Genomic DNA, 23,502 nt, shown 5'->3' with positions numbered 1-23,502 from the left:
AGTGTAGCCAATTTTGTATTGATTAATTTTAAATTGGAGGGTCAGTTGTATCATTCTGTTATTATTGATTCCCTCCCCAGCAGGGAAAAATTCCACTTGTAAACTCTGTGAGGGTGAACCAGCTTATGTTTTTGCTCTTTCGTGGCAAACATGCCGTACTAGGCACAGAGAGGTGGGAGAACAGGCCCAGTGCTTACCTGAAGATGTTCTGCAGGTTTGAATACAGTGCAAGAGATAACTTTGTTCCAAATAGGCATTTTCAGCAGTTTTCTTTTTAATTAAATATTAATAAGGTCCAGTTGTTTGCCCGGCCTATAAGATAGCAATCTCATCTGCATTGCAAAGTCTAATATCATAGATCTGACTGCCAAACATGCAAAAATAGATGCAGTTCAATAGATAACATGAAAATTAGTTTACAGTACACTCAGTGGAGAGCATCTCAAGTAAAACGGAGGGAGAAAGGGTGTTCTTGCCTTCAGTGGAGTAGGGTCTGCCAGAGTTCACTTACTTTCCACTAAGGTTGGATGAGTGGGGAGATGGAAATTTCTGGGATGTAAGATTATTGCTGTGCCTTGTACCTTACGAGGCCCTGTGATCTGTGTGGAGCAGGGCTGCTTTGCAGACCTCCACCTTAACCTGGAGGGCGTGGCCGTCGCTGCTGTTTCCTTACCACCATTTGCCCTCTAACATTTCTCACCACTGGAGAAACCAACCCTGGGGACACAAATCAGCAGTAAAGCGCACGATTTTCATTTTCAATTTGAATTGTTTTGTGTAAAAACAAAAAGGTTTTGGGCAGATTGCAAAATAGTAATTTTAAGCCCCAGAGCTAGGGTTTTCCCCCACCCAAATAGTGAACATTTATGGTGAAAACCTCCAATTTCCTCTTAGAGTAAACATGAAAATTACGATTTCACTCAGAGCCTGCATTTCTTTCCAATCTTCATGGCAAGAATCTGCATACACTTGCTTGTGGAAATGTCATAAATTGGCCTCAGATCAATTCCTCAAAGATAGTACACACCAAAGTGCCACTTTCAAATTTGTAGCCCTAGTAAAAATAAGATTTAACTCTTTTCAGTGATGTATGCCTTTCCACATTAAGGGCCGAAGGCAGAGGGATAAGCAGGGATATATTCTGTATAAAATTAAAACGACTTAATTACATATTGTTCTGAAGAGTGAGCAAAAGGACATGACCATTTTAGTAAAATGATGATATAATTTCACCGTCTTAAAAAAATTATATGAGCATTTGGTCAATTGATGTGGAATGAATCCTGTACTCTGTTGGTAACTTGATCTAAATTAATAAACAAGTGTTTTTCTTTTCACTTGTGCCATATGTTGATCCCAGTTGCATGGATGGAAAGAGGCAGCTTGTAACGTTTCTTAAAGGACTGCACACTGATTTGCATACGGGCGTGTACAGATGCAGTAGTAGATGTGGGATAAAGCATGTTCCATCCTTTCTTTGTGTGTTGGAAGGCTTGATTTCAATCGTTTATTTCATCTGACACGAACCATTTTTATTTAACTTAGTTGATCTGGTAGATTTATGCTAAGTGGAAAACATTCTGTGAACAGTTTTCACCAACTGATTAACTCTCACGCCTCCCCAAACTGAAAATTGTGGTGCTTTTATTCATTTTGAAAGGTCCAGAGTGGCTTAAAGCATCTTGTCTACAAGAACTAACACTCTTCCGAAGGGGGAAACAATAAGCCTCTGCTTTAACGAAATCAGAGATGTTGTGGATGTTAACCAAACAGAGACAAGTTCATGTAGCTGCCTGGTTTCCAGAAACAAAAGCCTATGACTCATGCATTATTCCACGTGAGAATAAATTGATAGACAACCAGATGAGAAAATTCCATGAACATTTGATATGTTTCACCTCTACTTTTTCCATCTAAGTTGTTTTTGTTGTCTTGAACAGCTCAAAGGCATGTGGTCGGGAGAAAGTGGAGGTCTTGGAACTTGTTTGTATTAACTCTGAAATGACTTGCCATTAAACATAATTGAGTCCTTTTGTTTTTCTTGCATGTGTCCCAGGCACATAGGTAGTTGTTACTTTCTCTTGACATTCAGATTTTGATGTTCTCTTTTGTTTTCAGGGTAAGAAGTGACCTTTTGAGGTGACTGTAACTGAAGATTGCTTTACAGAAGCCAAAAAAGGTAAATGCAGATATGGTTAGTGGGATTATACCTAGGGCTGGATCTTCGCCATTTAGGCATCTTAACTCCGTTCTCTTCTGATCTATATATTTATCGAATATATGTGTATTTATTAAGCATGTATGCAGCATGTTTTGGGAGGTCTTTAAAAAAAAGATTGCCCTTAAGAAACGGCCCACAGAGGCACATGTTCCTCCAAATATCAAACTTTTCCTCTTTGTTGAAGCTCAACTTTTCTTTTTGGTGGGGGTGGGGGGTGGTTGTTGACTTGCTAGGTTTAAAGTTGGAAAGGAATATTCACATCACAAAAGTGGTGATTTCATAAAATTAACTTGCTGTGAACAAGATTAACGCCTATCAGTGTTCTGAGCTGAGGTGGTGTCATCCGACTGATGCTCATCTGGCCGTTTTCTAATCACCTTCTTTCAGAAATTAACAGTCAGGCACCATAGCAACATGCCACACTGATGTAACTGCTGAGCAGCGTGGGGCATGTCCCTGTGATGTCAGCGCTCCACTGCCTTGTTCCCTTGACCTTGCTTGAAAATCAAATGAGTACTTGATTTTAAAATTAGAAGTTCTCAGAGAGACTAATGTAGCTTGATGAATTAAAGCTAAATTAAATTTGCTCCAATTCACTTTTGGGAAGGGGGACAAAAAAGCACTCTGGTTAAAATAGTTATGGATGCTACATATTTTCTTGATTCCAGAAGTATGTCTCTTGTGAGGGCAGGGGTCATCTTACAGTAGTTAATCTTGCAGGTCATTTTAACATCTTATGTTTCTCAAGTAGCATCTTCATTTTATTTTTGAATTTGGGCTAATAATAGTTCCATTTAATTTAGTAGGTTTTTGTCTATTTTAAAACAGGTTACCAGCTGGCCTGGTTGCACGAAGACTTTGCTCAGATCTTACTAAAGTAAAGTTTGTGAATTTGTAAGATACAGACTACTTACTCTTTAGTTGAACAAGGTTTTTTTTGTATATGTGTGTGTGGAATTTTCATCATATAAAGATTCTTAGATCACTTTTGTTTTTAATTTCACCCAGGGTTTTGGGTTCTGGAACACATTAGAAAGGTGTGGATTTGTTTTTATACTTGTCTTTTGGCAAACTTGATTAGGGCCAAAAAAATTCAACTTGCTCCATTTTACCATCTTTGTTGTTTAAATTAGACCTTTATGAGAAGCACTTGATTGTCCTGCAAAGAGGACAGTCTCTTTCAGATGTTTCACCTTGGAAAGGGGTGATCCTAGCTAGTAATTGGGGTTATCATGTCATAGCATGACTGTTAGCAAAGCACTTCCTTTTGCTGAGACTTAGTTTTCTAATTTGAAAAATGAAGGCCTAGTCTATTCCAAGGATCTGTAAACTTTGTCTGTAAAGGACCACACAGTAAATATTCTCGGTTTTGTGGTAAATATTCCGTCTCTGCCACAGCTCCCCTGCTCAGCTCTCAGGTGTGTCTCCTGGTTTCTGTGAGATCTCAATCTAAGATATTCCTCGTGCAAAAACAGGCCAGGTGTTTCACTCCTCCCGTGCTGTTTGCATAGGGTTCTAGTGAAGATAAAAATTAGGATTAAACAAAGCTGAAAAAGTAGTTGAACAGATGAAATATTATTCAGCTTGAGAGTTGTTATCCCTACAGCTCCAAATAAGGCTTCATTAGTAGGTTTTCCTTGTTTTCTTTGGAATTATCTGTAAGCATGAATGATTTTTCTTTTGACTTGATGTCTTTATAATGTCCACACTTACACCCATGACCTGAAAATGGTCATGATTGAGTTTGTGCAATGTTATTTTTCCCAATTCTGTAATATTGTTCAAAGTTAAAAATATCGTGAGTCAAGGGCAAATTTGGTTAAAAAGGAAGTTTCCAGAATTTGTCATTAGTGGAGAAAAAAATGCTTTCTTTATAATTACTGTCAAGGGCATGGTGTATTATATTATATAATATCCTGAAAATAAGGAACCCCATCTCAAATTTCAGGAATAGAGAAATTCTGTCCTTCTGATGCCTCCTTTTATGACACAAAGGAAGCTGAATAACAAATTCATATAATTTTCATTTTTGACTTGATTGCTAGGAAGCTCAGAGTAAGAGTTTTTACTCGATCTGTGTAGTTTTCTCAACTTCAACTTTTTGTTGTTGATACATTTTTAAATAAATTTTATTTTTCCTACCCCAGATAACTTAACTTTTATTATTCAACTTTTTTCTTCCACACTATCAATTCCATCTGTGTTTTGTTTTTTGTTTTTTTTTAAACCTTGGAGTCATTTTTTTTTTAAGATTTTGTTTTGTTTTATTTTTACTGGGGAAGGGGAACAGGACTTTATTGGGGAACAGTGTGTACTTCCAGGACTTTTTTCCAAGTCAAGTTGTTGTCCTTTCAGTCTTAGTTGTGGAGGGTGCTGTTCAGCTTCAAATTGTTGTCTTTTCAGTCTTAGTTGTGGAGGGCGCAGCTCAGCTCCAGGTCCAGTTGCCGTTGCTAGTTGCAGGGGGCACAGCCCACTGGCATCCTTGTGGTTGAGAGGGCACGCTCCAACCAACTGAGCCATCAGGGAGCTCAGCGGCAGCTCAGCTCAAGGTACCATGTTCAATCTTAGTTACAGGGGGCACAGCCCACCATCCCTTGCAGGAGTCGAGGAATCGAACTGGCAACCTTGTGGTTGAGAGCCCACGTGCTCCAACCAACTGAGCCATCCAGGAGGCAGCTCAGCTCAAGGTGCTGTGTCCAATCTTAGTTGCAGAGGGCAGAGCCCACTATCCCTTGCGGGACTCGAGGAGTTGAACAGGCAACCTTGTGGCTGAGAGCCCACTGGCCCGTGTGGGAATCGAACTGACAGCCTTTGGAGTTAGGAGCATGGAGCTCCAAACGCCTCAGCCTCTGGGCTGACCCCCTCTATCTGTGTTTTGACTGTCACTAAAAAGCATTTTTTTAAAGAAATAAGGTATATATTCAAATAAATAATAAATTACATGTAGTATTTTATCTTTTAACAAGCTCAAATATCTTTGAAAAACTAATCCTTTTATATCCTTATCTCTTACACATAAGGGAAAAAAAGGTTTATTAAAAATATAAAATCTAAATAAAGATACATAAAATGGATAGAATGGTTAGTGTTTCTTCCCAGTGTATAAACCTGAAACAGAAACAAGATTGTGTTGTCCAGTGATGGTTAAGAAACCAGCAGTATCTTCCACACTATGAGAAGGATGTAGATTCATCAGATGCCAGGAGCCTCCCAGTAAATGCCATGCCCAAATTTGAAACCTGGGAATCATTAACACTTAGAATAACACTCCATGTAAATATGTCTACACTGGCATTATGGGAACAACTGGCATGCACATTGAAGTGGTCAGGCAAATTCAGAAAACCAGATGAAACCATTTTCCAAATGTAGATTCAAAGGTCTGAAAAATCATAAATAACAGTCATGATTCTTGGTAGTGATACAACCGTTTTCTTCTAAGTAGGTCTGAGCACTTTACAAAATGGGTCTGGTTGCCAGCATTCCCAAGAGCTGGCCGGCAGTTACTATAAGCCCCACTTTACAGACTGGGAAAGTGGTCCCATAGATAATTAGTAACTAACCCACGATCATCTAGACTATTAAGACTAGAGGTAAAAGACCGACTTGCTCTGGTCACAGTTATAGTGATGTCATTCCATCATGGCCTCTTTAGTTTGGCGATTTCATAAAGGTTTATATATCAGTTTCTCCTTGCTTCCCCCTACCATTGGCAGTTGACCCACATGCATTTTTGCTTGAAATTCAAATCCATTTTGTGAAATTCATCATCTTGTATTCAGTTCTGAATGGCATTGGGAGTCGATGATAGTTATCACGACCATGTGGATTATAATTATTAAATGGTTATTTTTAAACATCAGGCATCTTCAAGCTTCGCATTTAATGTCAAGGTTCAGTTTATTGTTTTCTTTTTAATATTCAACTTATTTGTGAGAAAGTTAAACAATCTAAAAGAATATATAATCACTGCAATTTTTCTCCCATCTCCAATTTGAGGTATTTTTGTTAAATCAAGAAGTCAGAGTTATAATGCATCCCTATAGATTCTACTCATTGTGTCTTACATATTTCAAATTATTTCTTGTTACAAAGAAAAGCTAAAAATGGCTACTCAGCCATTTAAAATATACTCATTGGTTGGTTCTTTGGAAAGTGTGTATTTATGTGATATAAATATTTTCTTAATGAGAACAATATTCTGAGTTGAATCCATTCAAAATGGCCTCTCTGTGGCATTTAGATTTGAATTATGTGACTACTAATTCATGAAGTTGTCATAAAGACATTGGACGAGAGTGTCTTCATTGAGCTTCCAGATGACCACGCTAGCTTAAATCACCAATCAGTTCTAGTTAAGCATTGAAATCTTTCCGTCTTGCCCCAACCTCTCCCCTGCCACCTCCTATGCCCCTATCCCCACTCCCCCCCATATCTATGCCTGGCTTGTAACAGAGTAAAGACTAGGCTGATGGAGCATAGAAACCGAAACATACAATGACTTAAATAAAATACAAGTGTACCTCTCTCTCATGTAGCAACTTGGTCAGTCTAGCTTGATTGGGCAGGTTCTTCCCCTCTTGTGCTCTCGTACCTTGGGGGTTTGTCCTTATCTCCATGATTGAAGCACAGTGAAGTCCAAGGTAAGTGATTTTCTTTGAAGTAAATGAATTAAAACTTGCACACATCACACCCATTGACATCTAATTGGTAAGATTATGGTTATATGGTCACCAAAAGCTGCAATGGCTGCTGGGAAATGTCTCACCCTGGGTGGCCACGAGTGTGGGAGAGTTGGAGAACAGATTTAAGGGACAGTTGGAACAGACCAACTTGATTGGTTGAATTGCCCCAATCCAGTAGTTTCATTCACTCCTTCATAGGTACAAATGTACAGACTACACATGTACATACATCACTTCCTGCTGCAGATCTTTATTGATGATTGTGTGCAAGGTGCTAGGACCACGGCCCTGGAAGCACACAGTCTCTGTCCCCAGCCTTCACAGGGCTTATGTTGGGAGGGGAAGGCAGACATTATGAATGATGATGACGACAGGTGTGAGGAAGGGCAAATATTGGTGGCTAGGCGACTGTGTTCTGTAACAGGGAAACCAGGCTATCAGGGATTTAGGTATTTTAGCATTATATGGAAGCTATGTTGGATTGACTGGATTGTGTTTTACCTTTCATGCCAAGCTGTTGTGAATGTTATCAGGTATGTTAATTTTTGTTAATAGCTTTGTTGAGATATAATTCACACATAGTACAATCCACCAATTTAAAGTGTACTGTTCAGTGGTTTTCAGTATATCCACAGAGTTCGCAACTGTCATCACAATCTAGTTTTAGAACATTTTTATCACCTCAGAAAGAGACTGCATACCCATTAACAGTCACTCCCCTTGACCCAGCCCCTGGCAACAACTAATCTACTTTCTATCTGTATAAATTTGCCTATTCTGGATATTTCACATCAATTGAATCATACATTATGTGCTCTTTTGTGACTCATTTCTTTTACTTTAGCATTATGTTTTCAAGGTCCATCCAAAGCTTTAAAATTTCTGTCTTCCAATCTCAGAGTTGTTTGAGTTTTTACTCCTAAATCCACCAAAATGGTGGCCTGAAATATTCTCACAAGGGATGGAATTGGGGGGAAAATGACTGTTTTCATCTTGTTTGTATTTCCATAGAACTGACTTGGTCTCCCAACAGTTAAACTTCAGAATTTAAATGTTTGCATTTTAAGTTAGCTGTGTTTAAACATTGTTAACCATAATGCTAAACCAAGTTACTCTGTAAACAAGAGCTGTCTCTCTTGAATGTTAGTTTCAAAGAAAAAAAAATTTAAATATTGATTTCCAGGGAAATATGCTCAATAGAGTTCTTTTTCGAGCAGAAGTCACTTGTTGAAATGTACATGAAGGCATATTTAGTAGTAAAGACAATATTTGCAGCAATTATCAAGTAGCCATATTTTGCACAGTGAACAATCAAAAACATAAAACCAAATAACAAATGGCTTTATTCATTTTTTTCAAAATGACGTTTTTGCTCTTCCATCTGCTAAGGGCACAAATATCCCAACTGCTCACCTTGAGCATCTTATCAAGAAGTTCTCAGCTTAGGTGACACAATTTAACAGCTTTACAGAGATGTAGCAAGTATTGCCTTTTTCAGGTAATTCAGAAACCTCAGGAAGAAATCTGAAGCTTAACTACAAAAACAAGACCTTTTTAAGGGTAGCTCACTGTGTTAGTTCTGTGTGCACCCTTGTATCTAGTAACATCCAGGACCTTAAAAGAGCATGTGGTACAGTGATGGTAGAATCCGTATTTTTAGTCCATTTGAAAAGTTGATACCTTCTGCCCAGGGTTGAGGTTGGATTTAAAGTTTATGGTATATTTTTATAAGACTATTGGTGAGTGGGATTTTGTAAATAGAAAATGAAGATGAATCGTTTAAATTTGTACCTCTCATTTCTCGCTCTAAATTGTGGTACGTCCATGGCCTTTGCATTGGGGTGCGGGGTGAAACTCTTGAAGTCTTTCTACTCTGCTCAAATACACTCTTTCTGAAGTGTGAAAATTGTGTAGAGTTTCCCTTGAATTTTTTATATTAGCATGTATGTAATGTATAATTATAGGTAATTAGATGTTATTTATCTGACAGTGAAATAAGTTGTTTAAAATTATCTTTTAATTAAAACAAAGCCTCGCGTCATTGGATAGACTGTGATGTTTTCAGTCCATGGGTTGTCATGGATCTTGAATTCCTCACCCTTCCCTCCAGACCTCTTTCCTTTGGAAGTCTCTTTCCCTTCCAAAGGGGTCCTGAGAAGCCAGCCCCTAGGCCAGAGAAAGGGTGCTGACACCCATTCATTACACATCGCATACTTTCAGCTTATTTAGAACAGTGATTTTCAAAGTGGGCATGGGACCCTTTATGGGTTAGGGACTATATTGGGTTGTGCCCAAGGATTTTTTAAACAATTGAATAAACAAACAGTAGAGTAGAGCAAATAGACCTACACCGTCCAATATGGAAACCACTAGGCACATGTGGTGTTTGACACGTAGCTCCCAAAACATTTATGTACTGTAAGTTAAAATCCGCAGTATTTAGAAGACTGCACGGAAAAAAGAAGTGAGATATTTGAATAATTACTTTTCATTGATTACGTGTTGAAATGATCATATTTTGGATATATTGGGTTTAGTAAAAAAATTTTTAAAATGAATTTCAACTGTATTTACTTTTTGTCAGTGTGATTATGATTCCATATGTAGCAGGCACTGTGTTTCCACTGGGCAGCTTTGCTCAGATGGTGTGGATATAGCAGTGAGTGGCACAGCCACAAGCTGAATTGATTTGCAGCGACAGCCAAAGGGTTTCCTGGTGGAATAGCTGTGGATGCTGAAAGAGTTGCATCGAGGGTGACTCCCAGGACTTCTGTCCCGAATAATGGGGTCGTGTCAGCTGATGGATTGCTTGTGGGTAGCAGAGGGGAGTCAGATCAGCTCTGAGGGGTTTGGGTTCCGGTACTGCCAGAGGGATAGCGCTGCTGTGAGCTGGAATGGGGAATCCTGTGGGGGAGCAGGTTTGACGGTGTTGGAAAAATTCACTTTCACTTACAGAAGATGGTAAGGCAGACTATATTCAGGAGCGTCCCAATAGGTGTAGGGAGCATTGCAGTGAGATTGTCTCTGAGAGAAAGACGTGGACTCAACTCCAATTCAGCATGGGCATGTGGGGATGGGTAGCCAAGGAGCAGAGGGGGTCAGGGAGCAATTCTGAAGGAAACATCATGGGTCCAGCAAGGGGACGGTCCTGGCTACAGCAGATCTGGAAGGATTCTTGTTTAAGACAGTCCAGGGTGAGCAGTACCACCTGGGGGGGGGGGGGTGCAGGGTGCCGAACCGGATCAGATATGGAGGGTGACAAGATAGTGAGCATGGGGTGGGGTTCTGGTTGAACTGATTTAGCAGGCTTTTTGCTGAAACTGACTTCTACGAGGAAATTCATGAATGGGTTCAGGAGCCTGACCAATACTGGTCAAGCCAAGACTCTGTCAAGTGTGAGTGAGGGAAGCAGTGAAGACCAGGAGGGCAACTGTAGCTTGGGAGGCTAGAGCTGTTTGTTTGTTTGTTTGTTTGTTTGTTTATTTATTTAACAAGGGCAGAGCTCACAGTGGCCCATGCAGGGATCGAACTGGCAACCTTGGTGTTATTAGCACATGCTCTAACCAGCTGAGCTAAGCCATCATCCCTTGAGCTGTTTATTATTCACCCAGCTGGAGAAATCAGGTGGGTGTTTGGATATGTGGCTCTAGAAATCTCCTGACTAGGGCTATAAATTGAGGATTTATAAGCACGTAAGTGATGTGTAAAGGCATGAAACTGGATGAGCTCACTAGGGGAGCAATGGTATAAGTAAACAGGGTGTGGGTCCTGAAGCCAACAGCATTAGGAGCTTTGGTCCCGGGTACCGAGAAGGAGGGTCAAAGATGGAAGGAAAACTCAGGGGCTGTGGTGAACTGGAGCACACTGTGGACATTGTTTAGGGGAGGGGAGCCTTGTCAGCTGTGTCACATGCTGCTAAGAGGTCAAAACCATGACTACAAAGAACCGACCATTGGGGTAATCAGCATGGAAGTCATAGATAACCGTAGTATGAGTCAAAATGTTTGAAGCGCACTCTTAAAGCACACCCTGGCAACTACCAGTGTGCTTATGGAGTTGAGGCCTCGTCAGCAATTTTTCGAGGACTCATGCCTGTTCAGCCCTCTCTTGTGTTAAGGCCACCACCTGTGTCTCCACCCCTCGCAGCCCCACGTGGGCAGGGTGCTCACTGTGATGTCCTGGCCACAGTCCCGCCTGTGGAACGGGATCCGAGCCCAGCTCGGTGCTGCAGAAAGGAATCCTGTGCATTTTGCCCCTCTCGACTCATTCTCTCATCCTCTGGTTTAGACATTAAGTTTAAATCAGAGGTAGGGGAAAAGGGGATACACTTACATCTCTAACCTAAAACATGTTGTTTTTTTAATCATCTCAAGTACATCACAGCTTGGTGTGGTTACCATAGTCTCTAGATTAGTAAAGTACTAGTTTGGTCTAGCCACATGTCAGTCTGTCACCTTACCTTATACTAATATGTGTAGTCTTTGATGGGTTCATCAGTCTTTCAAGTTAACTAAGAGCATCAAAGACTCTAGCTTATCAAAAATTCTGAAATACAGTTAAACATTTTGGAGATTTCTAGGCTGGTCCCAAATCTTCAGGCTTCTAGGAAGTTGTAAGTAAAATAAGGAAAAACGAGCATTAGACAATTTGGATAATAAATACCATGGAGGTAGTCCTGGATGAAGGAAGGATGTGTCCTCTTTGTGAAAGATAATGCGTACGTGTGTTTCTTTGTTCCCCCCATTATGAAATGGCATTAGAAGAGATTAGGAAAGCGTGGACGTATAGAAAGAAAATGTGTGAAAAAAATTTCACTGGTGGCCTCACCTAAACAGTTCAACATTTTATGTGTATCCTGCCAGTATTTTGTATATATAGATTTGTTTATATGTACTTGGACTGTATATACTATTTTGTTTCCTGCTTTAACTTAAAAATATCGTATTTCCCAAGTTATTGCGTATTATATCTAAATCTTAGTTTTGGTATACCTTGGTGACTTCTGTTGTTGTGTTACCTGTTCCTGCACTAGTGGGCCTTTACATTCCTTCCAGTTACACACGATTGCCAATACATCTCCTCCGTTGGGCATCTTGAGATAGCTCAGTCTCTTGAATTTGTTTTATAAATGATACTGTGATTTCAGATTGTCACGCAGTTTCTCCATCATCTTGGAAGTAATACTAAAACTAATATGAGGCACATAAAATCATACCCTGGTGTCGACCACATGTGTTTTCCAACATAACATGAGGTACAATTTGCATTAACTTTGCACAATTTCTAGACTTTAAGTTGCTAGGCATTTTTCTTCTCTGATCTGAATTGTCTCTTGATATGTTCCCACTTCTCCAACTTGATTTTCAGCATGTAAGCTGGGAGCCTGGTGTCCTGTCAAGGGACAGCCGTCACCCTGCTACTGTTGTATTATCCCGACGTCAGTCCTTCTCTGTCCACAGAGCACACCTGATTCATTTCATGTGATGGCGTTTGCATCTCCAAAATTTGCTTTGCTTGGGTCTCAGTCAGTTTACCCTGGAAAATTAAAATGTACTTACAGCTTTTAGAGTATAAAATTTAGGTTTTCTCACGTCCCAGTCCATTGCGTAACTGTTGCCCTCTGTGTTGGGAATCCCTGCTCTTCTACACTCTTCCATCGTTTTATGATATACCAAACACAAGTAGAAATATTAAAATTTAACTGTTAAAAAGTTGACTTAAAAAATACCTGATAAAAGCTAAAATGTATTTCATTGTGTAGATGGCCCTTTCTTGGGTTTCATTTCCACTCTTCACCCTTCCTTTTTCCCTCACTTCGTCCTTCCCTCCTCCTCAAGCTTATAAAGTTTCTGCTGCTGCTTTTCTTCTGACCCCTCCCTCCCTCCCCTCTTTCTCTCCCTCTCTGTCAGGCCCCTCCCTCTGAAGTTTTTAGCTTATTTTTAATATAGCCCCTTGATGAGTATTATGTAAATACAGTTAGAATGCACCTGCTGCTTGACAATTACTATGTATTTTTAAAATCCTTGAGTGTTTTGTGTAGCATGAGAATGTAGCTGTCCATTCTGCCCTTATCGACGGATCCCTACCAGTGCACACCTCCCATGACTTGTGTTTTGCCAAGGGCTGGGCACGGGAAAGGATGATGCTATGTGTTGCTCATGGTTTCTGACGGGCACACTACTGTAGTTGACTTGACTTGCTCGTGCTCTGAGGTCTTGCTTCCTCTGGTTCTGGAATAGATTTGACGTTCTATTTCCTTCTGTGTCAATAAATGACGTAAAGTCCAATAGAGAATTGTCGTCGGGGAGGGTCACGTCATTTCATTAGCTCCATTCTCATTATGTTATTAGTAATAGAACAGGGAGTAGGAAATTCTCATGAACTTCATGTTTGTTTGTGTTTTCTGATTACAAATGTAGGGGATTTGAAATTACAGAAAAATATGTCAAATATAAAAAGTAAAAATAATCTAGAATCCTGATGCTGAGAATAACAGATGTTTTTTCCCATTCTTTTTTCATTGAATGTGCACATGTTGAACAAAATTGCAGTCACACAGTATATAAAATTGTGTATCCTTTTTAAAAGTTTCACATAACATGGTGAGCATTTTCCCATGTCATAAAGCATTGTTAAAGACGTCATAAATGACTGCATACTATGTTATCCTTTGGGATACTATAAAATTTAATTAACTATCCTTCAATGTTGGGTATGGAGGTTGTTTTCAGTTTTTCTGTAATATGTTGCAGTGGGCATATCTGTGCACCAACATTTGCCTCTTAATTTCCTCTTCTTTAGATATATTCTAGAGGGGTAAATTACTATAAGAAAAGTTAGGGAATTCTCATAGATTTTCCCTACATCCTGTCATCTGACCTTTCAAAATGCACCAATTTACATTTCTACCAATACCAAATGACAGTGTTTATTTCACTGCAACTTTGCCAACAATGAGTTTCAACATTTTTGTCATCATCACTGAAATCATAGGGAAAAAGAAGTGTCTGTCACATTTTTTCTTCTTCAATTATTTGATTACAAATGAAGTCTAGAAGTTTGTTTATTTAGGCTGTTTGCAGTTTTTCTTTTAATTGTTCATAATTTTTGGAGCAGCCAGAATTTGAAGGAGTGGGGGTAGGGGAAAGTCAAGTGCTGAGAGAAGATAGAGAAAGGATTTGTCATCGGGAGGTAACTTGACCAGAAGTTAGAGTGAATTCACAGAGTGCGACATTGCAGCTTAGATCTGAGTGTCAGAACTGTAAAGGGCAGGACATTGGCATCCAGAAACTCCGAAAGTCAGATGGAGAGATCTTGGCTCCGCAATCTTTTCAAAAACTTTGATGCTTTCAGTTCATTCCTTTTTTCGCCAAATAATTACTGAGTGCTTACTTGTTCCAGGTACTATCTTAGGCACCAGGATACATTAGAGAACAACAAGAAAGGCTCTTCTGTAGACAAGGTGGTTCTACCTCAGTGCTCCGTGCTGAGGACAGACTGACAGATCTGCATAAAGCACTTAGCAGTAAGGGCCATAGTTACTGCTATTCTTACTGCTTCTGCTATTGCTGCCATCAACAGCTCAGATAAAAAACAGGATTCAGCCAGGTCCTGTCTGTAGTCTCCTGTCGCACGTGGAAAAGACCGCTGCCGCAGGTCCTGTGCTCCCAGCCCAAAAAGCGTCTCTCCATTTCTCTTTTGGCCCTTTACCCAGTGAGCTGGTGTCCTCCAGCCACTTGGTTCCAGAAGCCTCAAAGGAAGTGTGGCTGTGTCTGGTTAAGCAGTAAGACATGGGGACAGGCTGATGGACTCTAGGGAGCTCCCCCCATTTGTATCAATTTAGTAGGGGTGTTGCTGAAGGTTGAGCTCCAGAGAGAAGCAGGGGTACTAGCAACTATATCCCCCCCTGGGGTGTTTGCTCTGTTCAGTTATGCGCTCAACCAGCTGATTCTCATCAACCCTTGAATGAAAGAATTCAAAAGAAAAAAAATATAAAAGGAAAGTGCACTTCTTGTCACTTTCTCAGTCCTCTCCCAGAACTTCTGAGCCCAGTGCTGAGGGGGGAAGACATCCCCTTTCTCTTCGGTTTTCCCAACTCTGGGAGCACTCTTGGAAGCCATACTCTTGTCTGGTACTGGCTGGTTCCTGTAGCCACCGTTTCAAAATACGGCTGACTTTTAATTGAAAAAATCAACCTTTCTGATGCTAAGGTGATGGAGGGGTAGCTCCTTGTTCCGCGCTGGCCCCTCTGAGGCACAGAGTGGGGTGTGCAGGCCTCTGAGGCACAGAGTGGGGTGTGCAGGCCTCGTCGGAGTTTGGGTGTGTCAGCTCTTGAGCATGGTCCCGACACTCACAGGGTGTCCTCATCTGTGAAATGGGGAGGATGAAAGGACCTTGTCACAGGCGTGCTGTGAAGATTATATAAAGAACAGTTTAGTTAAAACTCAGCTGTCAAATTCTGCATTGGAGGCCCGGTCCAGCTGCGTTTTAGTTTTGTGATCTTGAGCAAGTAACCAGGTTTCTCTAAGCCTTTTTTTCCTTATCTAAAAAAAAATAGGGACTAAATTAATATCTCCCTTTGGAGTGGTCGCAAGATTCACTGAGTTACTCCAAGGACAGGGCTTAGAGCAATCCTTCACGTGCGGCTAGTGCTCAGTGAGTTGGCTCTGTAATGTGAGCTACTTTTATTATTAGCACATGGAATGTAGAAACTTCTCAAGGATGTTAATAATTTTTACCATTAATTAACTTTAAAGACAATGAAAATATTTTTAAATGGCTGTTTTTATTAGGGAGAGCCTAGCGGAACTAGAAATGTAATGGGTATCCTTATGCCTTCCTCTGGCCCAAAATAGAAAACAAAACACAAACTTTAAGATCCTAAGTAGAAAGAAATGGTTTCTGAGTTTTTAAGGATAACATATTTTTAAATCACCTTCCTCTCCTTCTCACCTCCCACTCTCCATCAAAAGTAGGGGGTGGGACCATCCAGTTTTAGGAATTTCATTCAGCCTCTTACCTGCATTGCAGCTTAGATTTGAGTGCAGAAATTGTAAAAGGCTGGACCATTGATGCCTGTGTACCGCTGAGGCCCAATAGGGAGATCTGGGGCTTATAAGCTTTTCAGAATCTAAACCGTGTGATCACAATAGTGGGAAAGGTTTTCCAGGACTGTGCACAAGATTCGTCGGCTCCCCGTGACCTTCATTGTAGAATTTATGCTTGGAGATTACGTTCAAGGAGCATTAGGTTCATGTCCCCAGCACTTCCCATTGAGGAAAGTGGGTAGAGACTGCAGTGAGGATTTATTGTGTCTGAGGCCAGAGACAGACAGGCAGAGACTGAGAGAGAGGGAGGGAAGACAGGACAGAGGATCTAGGAGGTCCACAGGATGAGGAAGAGGAACTCTGAATACCTGGGAGAAAGTACAGAAGGCTCCTTTCCGCTACTCAGATGTGTTTTGAGGGAGCAGGGGCTTGGCTCTTTGGGATCCACTTGGCAGGAATGACCTTGGCCCCACTCGTAGGCAAAGGAGTGCTTGTGCATGTGTGCACACGGAGGTGGCAGCAAGCCCTTTCTCTGAAAACTCCAGAATCTGTCATTTTCAGCAAGGGTTAGGAAGGCATCAGGACTGCCTGTGTGTATGAAGCCCAATGAGCAATTTTCTCTCTTCCTGCTTTCAAAATGCATAGTTTGACTTTTCTTTACTTAAACATGATAATTCTTACAGTAAAAACAAACAGTACAATCAACCTAAATAAGAAAGTCAACGTTACTTCAGATTCACTCCCCAGAATCAGGACACGGGCTGTTTTGGAGGCAGTTCTTCGAAACATGTCTCTCCCTGCCCACCTGCTGTTGAGTGCACCTGAGCTGCCCAGTGTGGTGAGCAGTTGCCATGGCAGGTCTTGAGCAGTTCAAACGTGGCTTGTCTGAATTGACATTTGCTGTGTCACATACACACCAGATTTTGAAAAAAGCAAGTATAAATATCTATTAAGATTAGATATTGATTACGGGTTGAAATAATACTTTGATATTTTGGATTAAATAAAATATACTATTAAAATTAATTTCATTTGTTCTGTTTTACTTATTAAAATATATCTACTAGAAAATCTTAAGTTACATTTATGGCTCACATTATAATTTGGCAATTGAGTTTGACAGTTTTAATGGGATTATGCTACATTTTCCCAACTTTTATAAAATTTAAGAATATGTTACGAATATCTTTCTGTAACAATGTACGGCAATGTTATTATTACCTTACAGCTGTGTGTAGATCTATCACAATTTATTTAAACAGTTTCACTTTGTGGAATATTTCAGGTGGTACACAATAATGCTGGTGAACAAATTTGTATATTCATTTTTGCAAGCCTGTCTGATTATTTCTTTAGGAAAGATCTTCTCAACCATGCCCTGTTGGCATTTGGCCTGGATAATTCTGTGCTGTGGGGACTGTCCCATGCACTGCAGGATGTTTAGCAGCATCGCTGGCCTCTACTCTCTGGGTGCCAGTAGCACACCCCCTCACACCATATGGATGACAACTAAAACATCACCAGACATTGCTGTGTGTCCCCTGTGGAGGCAAAATCACCCCAGTTGAGAAACACTGATTTATGGCAAATGACCAGAATGAGAAATGCTGGGCGAAAAGGTATATGTATTTTAAATTTTGATATGTAGGTAGGTAGGTACATAGATATTGGTATTTATTTGATAAAGTTTGAACATTTTATATATATTCCCAATTTATTTTCTAAAAGAATAATACCAATTCCTATCTCTATCAACAATAACAAAGATCCTCATTAAATGCTTCCAAGAGATTTAAGAAAGTAAGGCTGTGTAATTGTTATTTTATTTGTTGGGAATTTGTTTAATCAGACTGCTTTCCAGATCAGCTCATGTAAAGATCATGATGGAGGCAGTGTAGGTATTTTCTCCAGGAGGGCAGCTTGGCAATGAGATGTCATGGGCCACTTTGCTTAGCATAATGGAACGGGTTCTGTGCTCATAAAAGAAAAAAGTATGGTAGAGCATCAGAGAGCAAACCATTCTTTTGCAATGCAGGACTTTTCTTACAGTGAGAAACAGGATAATAGTCAGTGATGATGCTAATGATAATTATCTAGCTAATCATTGAATGGTTGCGATGTGTCAGGCACTGGACTGAGTACCCTTATGTATGATTTCATTTAAACTTGAGAGAAGCCTGGTTGTTAGGTAAATGCTACTGTATCCCCTAGATAAGGCAGATAGGCACAGAGCACAGGCCAGCCATCCCTGCAGCGTGTCCCGGGTTACATCGTTAGCATGTGATGTGGCCCGCATTTGAACTAGGCAGTCCAAGTGACTATCCATTTATTTACTGTTCCAGCAAACATCTGAGCTTCTCCTCTGTGCCAGCCACAGTGTTCTTTGCTGAATTTATAGTAGGGAGCCCCAGAAGACATGACTGGGTCCTCATGCAGCTCACAGACTAATGAAGGCTGATAAAGACTGGTCCGATGAGGTACGCGATGCTTTGATAGCATACAGTGATGGATCTGCCCCAGATAGGGAGGTCGGGAAAGGCTCCCAGGGGAAACGGTGTTTAAAATGGGGATCTGAAGAGAAGGAGATAAAGTGTAAGTAGAGAGCCAAAGAGAAGGAGCAGCTTGTCTCCTGTGTTGGGATGGACAGTGGTGGGTTGACGGACTTAACACGTAGGAGGTCCAGGGTGAGTAGGAGGCCAACGTTAACACAGGTGGCAGGCAAAATGCACATGGATTTGCATCTATGCTTCTAGAGCAGTTTTTTTTTGGGGGAGTGGGCGGTTGTTTGTGTTTTTCTTGCGGGGATTGGTAGTGAGGAATATGGGGAATGGGGTGGGAGAACCTGATAAGATTTGCATTTGGTGACGATCACCCTGTGACACTAAGAATGCCTGGGGTAGTGGGAGTAGATACAGAAAAACTAGTAGGGAAGGCGGTCATTGATTCTTCAACAGTGACCACTTCTGCCTCGCTTACTTACTGCTGCTCACAAACAAAGCTAGAGAAGACTGTAATTTGGACTGGGATGTTGATGGTGGACAGGCAAGGAAAGAAAGGTTTTAAGAGAGATTTCGGAGTTAAAATTGGGCAGCAATCATTGATAGATTGAGTGAATGATGTGAGAGAGGGAGCTGTTAAAGATGATACCTCGATTTCTGACATAAACATTTCTGGATGGAGGCATTGCTGGCTGACTTAATGGAATGTCGGGAGAGCCTGAGTGTGGAACAAGAAGATAAAGAGATTAGATTGGGTACATATTGTTGTTTTTTTTGTTGTTTTTTTAACGATGGAACCACTTTCATATACGCTATAGACTGGATGTCTGTATCCCTCCCCTCCCCTAAATTCATATTTTAAATCTCCATGTCACAGTGTTTGGAGGTGGAGCCCTTGTGATGAGGTCATGAGGTCATGAGGGTGGAGCCCTCTTGAATGGGATTTGAATGGCCCTTTAAAAGAGGCCCCAGAGAGCTTCTCACCCCTTCCACCGTGTAAAGACACAGAAAAAGATGGCCATCTGTGAACCAGGAAGTGGGTTCTCATCAGACCCAGTCTGTCCATGCCTTGAACTTAGAGTTCTCAGCTTCCAGAACTGTGAGAAGCAAATCTCTGTTGCTTATGAGACACCAGTCCATGGTATTCTATTATAGCGACCCAAATGTACAAAGACAATATGTGTTTTCTCCCCTGTAACCAGAGAGCCCAGAAATTCTTAGAGCAGCAAAACTGAGTTCATACTATGTTTCCCCGAAAATAAGACCTAGATAGACAATCAGCTCTAATGTGTCTGTTGGAGCAAAAATTAATATAAGACCTGATATTATATCTATATTATATTATATTACATTATATTATATTAATTATAAAGACCCAGTTTTATAGTAAAATAAGACGGTTTTATAATAAAATAAGACCGGGTCTTTATAATTAATATAATATAATATAATATAATATAATATAATATAATATAGATATAATACCAGGTCTTATATAGCTGATTGTCTGGCTAGGTCTTATTTTCGGGGAAACAGAGCAGATTGCCTCAAAGTTACTCAGACTTAGTCTTAACATGTGCTCTGATACTTTGCTCAGAAAACATAATCACTGGAGACTGCAAAAAAAGTAACCCTACAGCTTAGAAAGAGAATGTTAGAAAGCAGCCAAGTATCACTGCTCCGTATTTCCTCACGAGTCTATAGAATGTGTTTGTACGAATAAACATGTGTTTCATAATGCAGCAATTTGATTTCTTTTTAATCATTGGCTTTTTTTGTTTTGATGTTTCAGGCTTGTTAATTTATGCTGTCTATCCATCATTTGTGTAAATTAGCAAGGTTTAACTATAAATGAAAATGTCAAAGTTATTATATTATTTAAAATTAAAGAATAATTAGACTGGAGGAAAACAGGCTGAAAGAATGCTCCAGGATATGTTAAGGATGAGAAAGGACAGGGAACAAATGAGGAAAGGGTAAGTGTGAGATGCTGGGGACCCTCTCCAGGGAGAGAGTTTGTGGTCACCGTACCACGTGGAGGTCTTATGTGCACCATCAGGTGGAGGCTCCAATAAGTTTCTCTATAAATACTTACTTATATATACTTATGTATACTCTGTACATGCTCTCTCTCTCTATGTATAGAGTGTATATGTAAGTATGTAATACTTATATATATAGCCTATATATAATACTTCTATAAAATGTGTGAATTTTAAAACGGGTGGTGGGGGGAATATTTTACCAGGTTGTTTGGGTTCTGCTGGAGTGAATATCAGCTGCTACTCCAGAATTGTGCCTTTCTTTATTTTGTTTACAATGTTCATCAAGGGCATTTAGTCTGATCCTTTCAGAAAGACACCAGTAAAAGGAAGCCCAGGTATAGGGTATGGGAAAAGTAATGGGGGTTATTTTACTACCTGGTAAGGTTGTGGACCCTTAGCTCACAAATGCAGTAGCGAAAGTCAGCTGTTGCTTCCAGGATTTATGCTCACCCAGCTGATAAAAAGCCTATGTACATAACTTGTAGCATCGTTTGTAGGAGCAAAAGCATCAAAATTCCCTAAACATCTGTCAGGAGGGAATGGTTAAATTATGGTCAATCTCTGGGGTGGGGTGGGGGACACTGCTACGCAGCCATTGTAAAAGAAAACAGACCCGTGTGTGCCGCTGTGACACTAGCTCCAATGTGCATTAAGTGACCAGGCGCTACCGTGTTTCCCTGAAAATAAGACCTAGCTGGACAATCAGCTCTACAATCAGCTCTAATGCATCTTTTGGAGCAAAAATTAATATGAGACCCGGTCTTAAGTTAGATAAGCCCGGGTCTAACACATAAGACCGGATCTAACATTATAGTAAAATGAGACTGGGTCTTATGTTATTTTACTATAAGACCAGGTCTTATATTAATTTTTGCTCCAAAAGACACATTAGAGCTGATTGTCTGGCTAGGTCTTATTTTCGGGGAAACACGGTAAATACAGTGTCTTTGGGTAGAATGGGGAAAAAGAAGTATCCATACAAAACACATATGGTTGCATATGCATAGGAGGTTTCGGGGAAAGAGATAACCACTGCTGTGGTTGCCTTCGGGAAGGGAACTGGCTGGTTGGGGGATGGAATTTATTTCCCCCGTTTACCCGTGGGTGCTGTTGGATTCTGTATGTAAGTGTATAATCGCCATTGAAGATAGTTGTTTTAGGATGCCAAAGAGCAAACGGTTATTACCCAAAGGCTGGCACGCCCTGGAGAAGAATGTTGGGATTCCGGGTTCTGGTGATTTCTCTGAAATCGTTGCTTTTAGTCAATGTGAAAATCCGGTGGCATTGCCGACTGATTTCAAACCCTGGTGATGATAAGCAGTTGGTTCAGCCCCAATCAGCCGCGTCCTCATTTCAGACTCTCATCTCTGTGGCTTGTCTCCTCTGTGAAGTGAATTTATTCAGTCGGCTGCCATTATCTAAGTTTTTCAGCTGCATGTCATATAAGACTCAGCCCATGCAGACTTACGCGAAAGAAACTTTATTTGATTATGTACCTGAGTAGGTCAGGTGTAGGCCTGGCCTGACTTGATCTCAGCCCTGCCGCCCCATCTTTACACTTCTGCCCTCTGCTTACTTCTGTATTGGCACCATTTCCAATGGGGAGTAGGTCCGGCAGCTCCATCTTTGTCACTTCTCAGCTCCCAGGGTGGGGGGGTGGGGTCTCATTTGGAGTCCAGGCCCTCCGGCATTTGCACTCAGGCTTGCCATGGCCACGTGCCTCTTGTACTTACGTTTGTCTTCTATTTCTGTTTGCAATTGAGTGAAAATTGATAAGCCCCAAGCTCCTACTATATTCCGAGTTCTATAGGCCTGAAAACACATGAATAAAATATTTCTGCAGGTCTTGAGTTCACAGCATGTTAGAGAAGGTATGGAAGCTAATGTGGAAATCCTTTTTGATGTGAAATATTAGACTCAGAGGAATTGTAGGGAGGGCTTATCGCTACCTTGAATATTACTGGGAGATTCGGGAGAGAAGTGACACCGCAGTTAATGAAGCCTTCTGGGCGGAGTTAGAGCTGCTGTAGGCAGACAGGTCAGAGGAGTGGGGTGCAGGCATTCCAGGTTGAGAAGAGCATAGCAAACACTTTACATTTTCACCAAGTTCTGTTAATCAGTCTTCACAATGGCTTGTGCACCATCCTCTTCTCGAGCCACCCTAGTGACCAGACCTTCCAAAGTAATCACTCAGAACACTAGAGCATTGTATTTTCTGCACTCATTTATTATTTTGTATTTTTATTTACTTGTCTTTCTTCCCCAGTTTCCTTTTTTGCTCATTGTCTTGGCTGCACAATTAGTGCCCCATTTTCAAGCAATAGTCCCCCCATTAGCAAAGTGGTTGTGTTCCAAAGCAGACTTTGTCATCAGAAACTTTGTTCCCAGGTACTGAAATAATGGAGGCAGCCTAGGGCTGTACTCAAGAAAGACTGAAGGGGGGTGGGTACAGCATGAAAATATCAGCTAACTTTTGTGCTGGAAACAGTGCAGTAGTCTTGAACCTGACAAAAGATGAGATTAGAGGAGGGAGGAAAGGCAGCATTTATAGCCAAGGCAGTAAGTAGGAGGGGAGAGGGTCTGGGTGTGGATTAGAGGTTGGAGTCACATTTTGTTACAGTGACATTAGGGTCAGGTGAGTGACACTGTTTCGCATCAGCCCGACGTGTATAAAGGAGGATAGTGACCAGTGGGAAGCAAATCATCATTAGTTTGTTAGTCGACTTTCCCGTCGCAGTACCTCCTTGCCCTTAGACTCTGAGCTTGAGCACATGGCCCAGGGGCACCGTTTTTCATTGCTCCCACAAACCTTAGGTGGGCCACAGGAACCCCAGAGGAAGTGCAGCTTACCAGCTCTGCTCATTGTATCACAGAGAGGATTCAACACTAAAGAGGGAGACAGATCTGAACAATGGATGCAGGGCCTCTTATTAGTCCTAATTTGCATTTAGTGAGAAAGGAGGAGACGACTGGGGCGAGGGGCAAAGCAGTTTACTTTCTGCAGGT

The 23,502-nt window shown here is 40.9% G+C and overlaps 1 protein-coding gene across 7 annotated transcripts in view; it reads left to right on the top strand.

Moving 5' to 3' along the window:
• FOXP1 (forkhead box P1) overlaps positions 1-23,502 on the top strand; it is a 579,583-nt gene that overhangs the window by 260,480 nt on the left and 295,601 nt on the right. For 6 of the 7 annotated variants that reach the window (XM_088798543.1, XM_019746870.3, XM_088798542.1 and 3 more), the window contains one exon: positions 2,119-2,179. The exons of the other annotated variant lie outside the window; for it this stretch is intronic. The gene's annotated coding sequence lies outside the window, so the exon portion shown is untranslated. The remainder of the gene's footprint in view (positions 1-2,118; positions 2,180-23,502) is intronic. 7 annotated transcript variants of the gene reach the window in all.

The sequence above is a fragment of the Rhinolophus sinicus genome, chromosome 5 (genome assembly GCF_057876585.1).
Source record: "Rhinolophus sinicus isolate RSI-liver-muscle chromosome 5, RSI-T2T, whole genome shotgun sequence".
NCBI classification, from domain to species: domain Eukaryota; kingdom Metazoa; phylum Chordata; class Mammalia; order Chiroptera; family Rhinolophidae; genus Rhinolophus; species Rhinolophus sinicus.
The sequence above is the reverse complement of the archived record's forward strand: the minus strand, read 5'-3'. Positions and strand labels throughout refer to the sequence as shown.